Below are 6301 nucleotides of genomic sequence, written 5' to 3' on the forward strand. Positions count from 1 at the left end.
GAACAGCTGGTAGTTTCAAACTGCTGACCCTGAGGTTAGCAGCCCAATTCGTAACCACTATGATAAAAGACCAATGGTACAGAAAGAAGTCCAAAGTCCAAGCTACAATAAAGGCATTGGCAAAAGCAAGGGTCCAGGAGTTGACAGAATACAAATAGAAATCTTTCAACAACTACTTATGCAACACTCACCTATGCAAAGAAATTTGGAAGACAGCTACCTGGCCAACAGATTGGAAGAGATCCATATTTGTGCCCATTCCAAATAGAGGTGACAAAACAGAATGTGGAAATCATCCGACAATATCATATGCAAGTAAAATTTTGCTGAAGATACTTAAAAAATGATTCTAACAGTACATCAACAGCAAACTGTCAGAATGTCAGAGCTAAGGATATTGTTGATGTCAGATGGATCTTCGCTGAAAGCAGAAAATACCTGAAAGATGTTTATTTGTGCTTCATTGGCTATGTAAAGACTTTCAATTGTGTGGATCATGGCAAACTATGCATAGCATTGGGAAGAATGGGTACTTCAGAACACTGGACCTCCTGTGGAGCTATGCAATAAGCTGTGACCCAAAATGTCAGTTTGAACTGCAAGGTGGCATTCAAATTCAGCGGCTCTTCAAAGGTCTCTTTCATTTGGAACTGACTCAATAGCACTTAACAACAACTGTGTTCATGAAAAACCCCTACATAGACTAAGAGCAGTTGTTGGAACAGAACAAGGGACTACTAATTGGCTTAAAATTAGGAAAGGTGTGTGTCTGGATTGCGTACTTTCACCATACTTGTTCAATCTATATACTGAGCAAGTAAACTGAGAAATTGGATTATATGAGAAAAACATGACATCAAGGTGGGAGGAAGACTCACTAACAACCCACGATATGCAGATGATATAACCTTGCTTACTGGAAGCAAAGAGAATTTAAAATACTTATTAATGAAGATCAAAAACATTCAGTATGGGTTGTACTTCAATATTAAGGAAACTAAAATCTTTACAACTGGACTAATATATAGCATCATGATAAATGGAGAAAAGATTGACATTGTCAAAGACTTCATTTTGCTTGAATCCACAACCAACACTCATGAAAGAAGTCATCAAGAAATCAAATGATGTATTGAATTAGGCAAATCTGGTACAAAATATGTCTTTAAAGTGTTAAAGAGCAGAGATTGGTTTGAGAACTAAGGTGTACCTGACCCAAGCCATGGTATTTTCAATTGCTTCATATACATGTAAAAGTTGGAAAATGAATAAGGAAGAACTTAGTAGAATTGATGCATTTGAATTATGGTGTTGGAGAAGAATATTAAAGGTACCATGGCCTGCCAGAAGAACAAACAAATCTCTGTTGGAAGAAGTACAGCCCAGATGCTCCTTAGAAGACTGGATGGTGAGATTTGTCTCTCATACATCAGACATGTTATCAGGAGGGATCAGTCCCTGGAGAAGGGGATTATGTTTAGTAAAGTGGAGGAGCAACAAAAAGGAGGAACCCCCCCCCACACACACACACAAGATGAATTGACATAGTGGTAGCAGCCAAGAACTTAAACGTAACAATGATTAGGAGGATGGCACAAGACTGAGCAGTGTTTCCTTCTGTTGTACATGGGTCACTTTGAGTTGGAACCAACTTGACCACATCTAACAACAATAGCATTTTAAAAAATCTATTTTCTTGAAACGTACTGGTGGTGGTGGCAATGTGCTGTTGAGTCAGTTCCAACTTGGAATGGTTTCCAAGAAACCATTATCTCTATGGGAGCAGAAAGCCTCATGTTTCTTCTGCGGAGCTGGTAGATACATACTGCTGATCTGGCAGTCAGCCATCCAATGCTTAAGTCTCTATGCTCCCATAGCTCCTTTGAAAGGCATTAAATGCAAAAATATACAAACATGTGATTGAAGGTGATACAATTGTTGTTACAGGCTGTTGAGTTTCCAGCTCATAGTGACTATGTGTACACAGAACACAACACATTCCTTGATCATCTTCATAATCATTGCAATGCTTAAGCCCATTGTTGCAGCCACTATGCCAATGCATCTCATTGAGGATCTTCATCTTTTTCAATAAACCTCACCTTTCCCAATCCTGATACCCTTCTTCAGGAACTTTTCCTTCCTGATACCGTATCCAAACTACATTAAGACAAAGTCTCACATCCTCCATTTTAAGGAGCATTCTAATTGTACTTCTTCCAAAACAGATTTGGTCTCTTTTTTTGGCCGCCCATGGCATATTAATTATTCTTCACCAAAGTCACAATTCAAATGCATCAACTCTTCTCCTGTTCAGCTTTCCCATATGAAGTGATCAATAGCATTATGGTTTGAATCAGGCACACTTTAGTCTTAAAAGTGACATCTTTGAGCTGTAGTATAGTCTAAGCCCACCAACTACTTCTCAGAAACCCTGTGCAGGGTCACTATGAGTTGGAATCAACTCCAGTTATCAACAGCACTAAACAATAATCTAACACTATAGAGAAGTCTTTTGCAGCGTTTTCCAGTGCAATATGTCATTAGATTTCTTTACTGCTACTTCCATGGGCATTGATTATGGATCCAAGTAAAATGAAACCCTTGATAACTTTAATATTTTCTCCATTTACAGTGAATACTGCTTATTGGTCCATACTGAAGGCTATATATAGTCTTTGATTTTCATCAGTAAATGAATCAAGTCCTCTTTACTTTCAGTTAGTAGATTTGTATCATGTATCTATTACAAGTTGTTAATGACTCTTCTTCTACTCTTGATGTCATGTTCTTCCTCATATAGTCCAGTCTTGGCTTAGTTGATCATCATACAGATTGAATAAGTAAAATGAAATGATACAATGCTGATGCAGAGATTTCCTGATTTTAAAACACACAATATCCCCTAGTACCGTTCAAACAACTGCTTATTGGTATATGAATCCCTTCCATATGAGCGCAAATAAGTGTTTCGAAATTCCTGTTCGTCACAATGTTATCCATAATATTTTAAGATCCACACAATTGCATGCCTTTGTTTAGTTAATAAAGCATAGGTCAACCTCTTTCAGTTTAGATCCAACTCCTGCTTTCAATCAAGATCCATCTGATATCAGCAATGATACTTCTCAAGCCATTTCATCTTTTAAATCCAGTTTGAATTTCTGGACGTTCCCTATTTTTAAATTATATTCAGAATCTGTTGGTTTGCTGTTTGTTAGAATAGGCACAAGCATGGATCTCTTCCTGTCTGTTGGCAGTTAGTTGTTTTCCAAATTTCTCAGCAAACATGAGGGAGCATTTCCAACATTGCATCTATTTGTTGAAGCATCTCAACTGAATATGCATTCAATTCCTGGAACCTTGTTTTTCCCCAATGCCTTCAGTGCAGCTTGAACTTATTTCTTCAATACTATGTTGTTTTGTTTTGTTTTTAAATCATAGTATACCTCCTGAAAGTTTTAACACGGACTAGTTCTTTTTGTACAGTGATGATGTATCCCTTCCATCTTCTTTTGATGTTTCCTGTGTCATACAATATGTTCCCACTGAATCCTCCAATATTTCAATCAGAGGTTTTAATATTTTCCTTTAATCAGTTCAACTTGAGAAATATCAAACATGTTCTTCTCAACCTTTCTGTACATTTCATTATAATACTTCACTTTGTCTTTTAGAGTCAATCATTGAAATCTGTTTAGGTTTTACTTCAAGTTTTCTTTCATTTAGATTAAAAATGCCATCACTGTTGATATTCATTTTTGTCTTTTTTTTCTTTCTTGTCTTTGAATGAACATTTTCTTTCTTCATACATGATGTCCTTGATGTCATCCCATAACTGTTCTGGTCCTCGGCTATTAGTGTTCAGTGTGTCAAACTTATTTTTGAGACGATATCTAAATTCAAATGAGATACACTCAAAGTTGTACTTTTGTTCTTGAGGACTTGTTTTTAATTTTCTTTAGCTTCAACACTAATTGGCATATTTGTTTGTTGTTGTTAAATCCATCCTCGAGTTGTTTCCAATTTATAGCAACCCTGTATGAGGTTCCTGAGGAGCAGCTGGTGGGTTCAAATGCTGACTTTGCATATAAGCAATTGTTAATCTGTTCCACAGTCAACCCCTGGCCTCGTTCTGATTGTTACACTTCCCCTTCATCTTATTCCACAGATGTAGTCAATTTGACTCTTGTATATTCTGCGTGGTGAGGTCACTGTGCATAGTTACTGTTTATGTTGTTTTTTAAAAGGTATTTGCACTGAATAAATCACTGGACTTACAAAATTCTATTATGCAATCACTGGTAGCATTTCTTTCACCAAAACATCTTTGTTTCCAACTTTTACATGCCAATTACCAGCAACTATCAATGAGTCTGGATTGCATGTTTGGTCAATTTCATACTACAGAAGTTGGCAAAAATCTTACATTTTTTTCCATCTATGGCATTAGTAGTTGGTGCGTACATTTGAATCATTGTCATATTAACTGGACTTCCTTTCAGGCATTTGTATATTATCCTATAATTGACAATATTGTACTTCAGTGTAAATCTTGGGATGTTCTTTCTGATGATGAATACAATATCATTTGTCTTCAATTTGTCATTCCCTGCCTAATAGACCATACTATCGTCTGGTTCAAACTGTGGCCATTTCACTAATACTTAGTGATATCATTCTTTAAAAGCTCCATTTTATTTTCAACAATTTTCCTTGATTTATACTTTTGTACATGTCATGTTCTTCCTATTTCCAATTACTAATATATGTTTGCAGCTATTTCTTCTCATCCTGAGTCATGTCACATCAGCAAATGAAGGTCCTGCATCCCCATCATTAAGGTCGACAGTTCTTAATGAGGAGGTAGTTCTTCACCAACCTGAGGGGTTTATCTTCCAACAATATACCAGACAATGCTCTGTTGCTATTCCTAATATTTTCACTGGTTTTTATTTTTTCTCTTTTCTTTTTCAGAGTAAGATTGCCAGGTTCTTCTTCCTAGTTTATCTTAGTCTGGAAATTCTACTGAATTCTCTCCTCAGTAGATGATCCTGCTATTTGAAATAGTGGCACCACAGCAACATACAAGCCACCATAGCATGACAAACTGACAGACAAGTGGTGGAATTCCAATAGTGATACAGTAGTATGAATAAAACTTCTCTATTCACTGGAGATAATGCTTTTGGAGTGGCTAGAAAAAAATGTTTTTTTCAAAAATTTAATTTGCATTTAATAACTCATGCATTTAATAAAATCATGCTATGCATCTTATAACTTTAGAATTAAGGAAAACACTTGATTTTATTTTGCTAGAATTTTTATTTTTTAAAATGACTAGGAGACTAAGAAGATTTCAATACTCCTGGTAGCGTAGTGGCTATGAATCAGTCTACTAAACTCAGGGTCAGTAGTTCAAAACTACCAGCTGTTCAGAAACCCTGTACAGGGTCGCTATGAGTTGGAACTGATTCCATGGCACATAACAACGACAACAAGATTTACAGAAAAAAAATATGGTATGTATAGGAAACCTATGGAAGTTCTATATTTACATAAAAAAAACCCTGAAAAAAACCAGAAAGAAATATTTTTGAGCAACTCCTCTTTGACTCAGCAGTGTAATGTGGTGGTTAAACTTAGGGAGTTTTCTACAGGCTTCCTTAGGCTTCAAGCCCAGATTGACTATTTTCTACAGTGTGTCTTATGACAAGTTACTTAAACATCAGTCTGTTGAGTTTTCTACTATCAAACTGTTAGTGTATACTTCAGGTTTTATGATAATTCAGTGAGTGAAGCATTGAAAACAACGCGAAGCACAGAATCATAATAAGTGTTTTTTTTAAGAAGTGGGAAGAAAATCTGAAACTATGAAGTTTGGGGAAACATGAATTAACAATAAAGCAATGTATAAGGGGTCTTTAGGAAGTTCGTGCAAAAATTCCATTAATTTTATTCATCATTCCATTGATTGTTGTTGGTGTTAAGTGTCATTGAGTTGGTTCTCACTCATAGTGACCCTGTATGAGTGAGGTTTCCAAGACGAGGCTTGTGGGTTTGAACCACTGAATTTGTAAAACTACAAATTCACAAAAGCTCTGATTTTTAAAACTAGAAAAGATATAACCAGCAGTACAGTGTTGGCAGTGAAGCACACAAACTGATTCACTTAGTCTTTGTCTAGGGGCAGTGGTACTTCAGTGGTAGAATTCCCACCTTCCATGCTCTGGTAGCGTAGTGGTTACGAATCGTCCTGCGAACCTTAAGGTCAGCGGTTCGAAACTACCAGCCACTCCGC

Source organism: Chrysochloris asiatica, unplaced genomic scaffold (genome assembly GCF_000296735.1).
Source record: "Chrysochloris asiatica unplaced genomic scaffold, ChrAsi1.0 scaffold00032, whole genome shotgun sequence".
Classification (NCBI taxonomy): Eukaryota; Metazoa; Chordata; class Mammalia; order Afrosoricida; family Chrysochloridae; genus Chrysochloris; species Chrysochloris asiatica.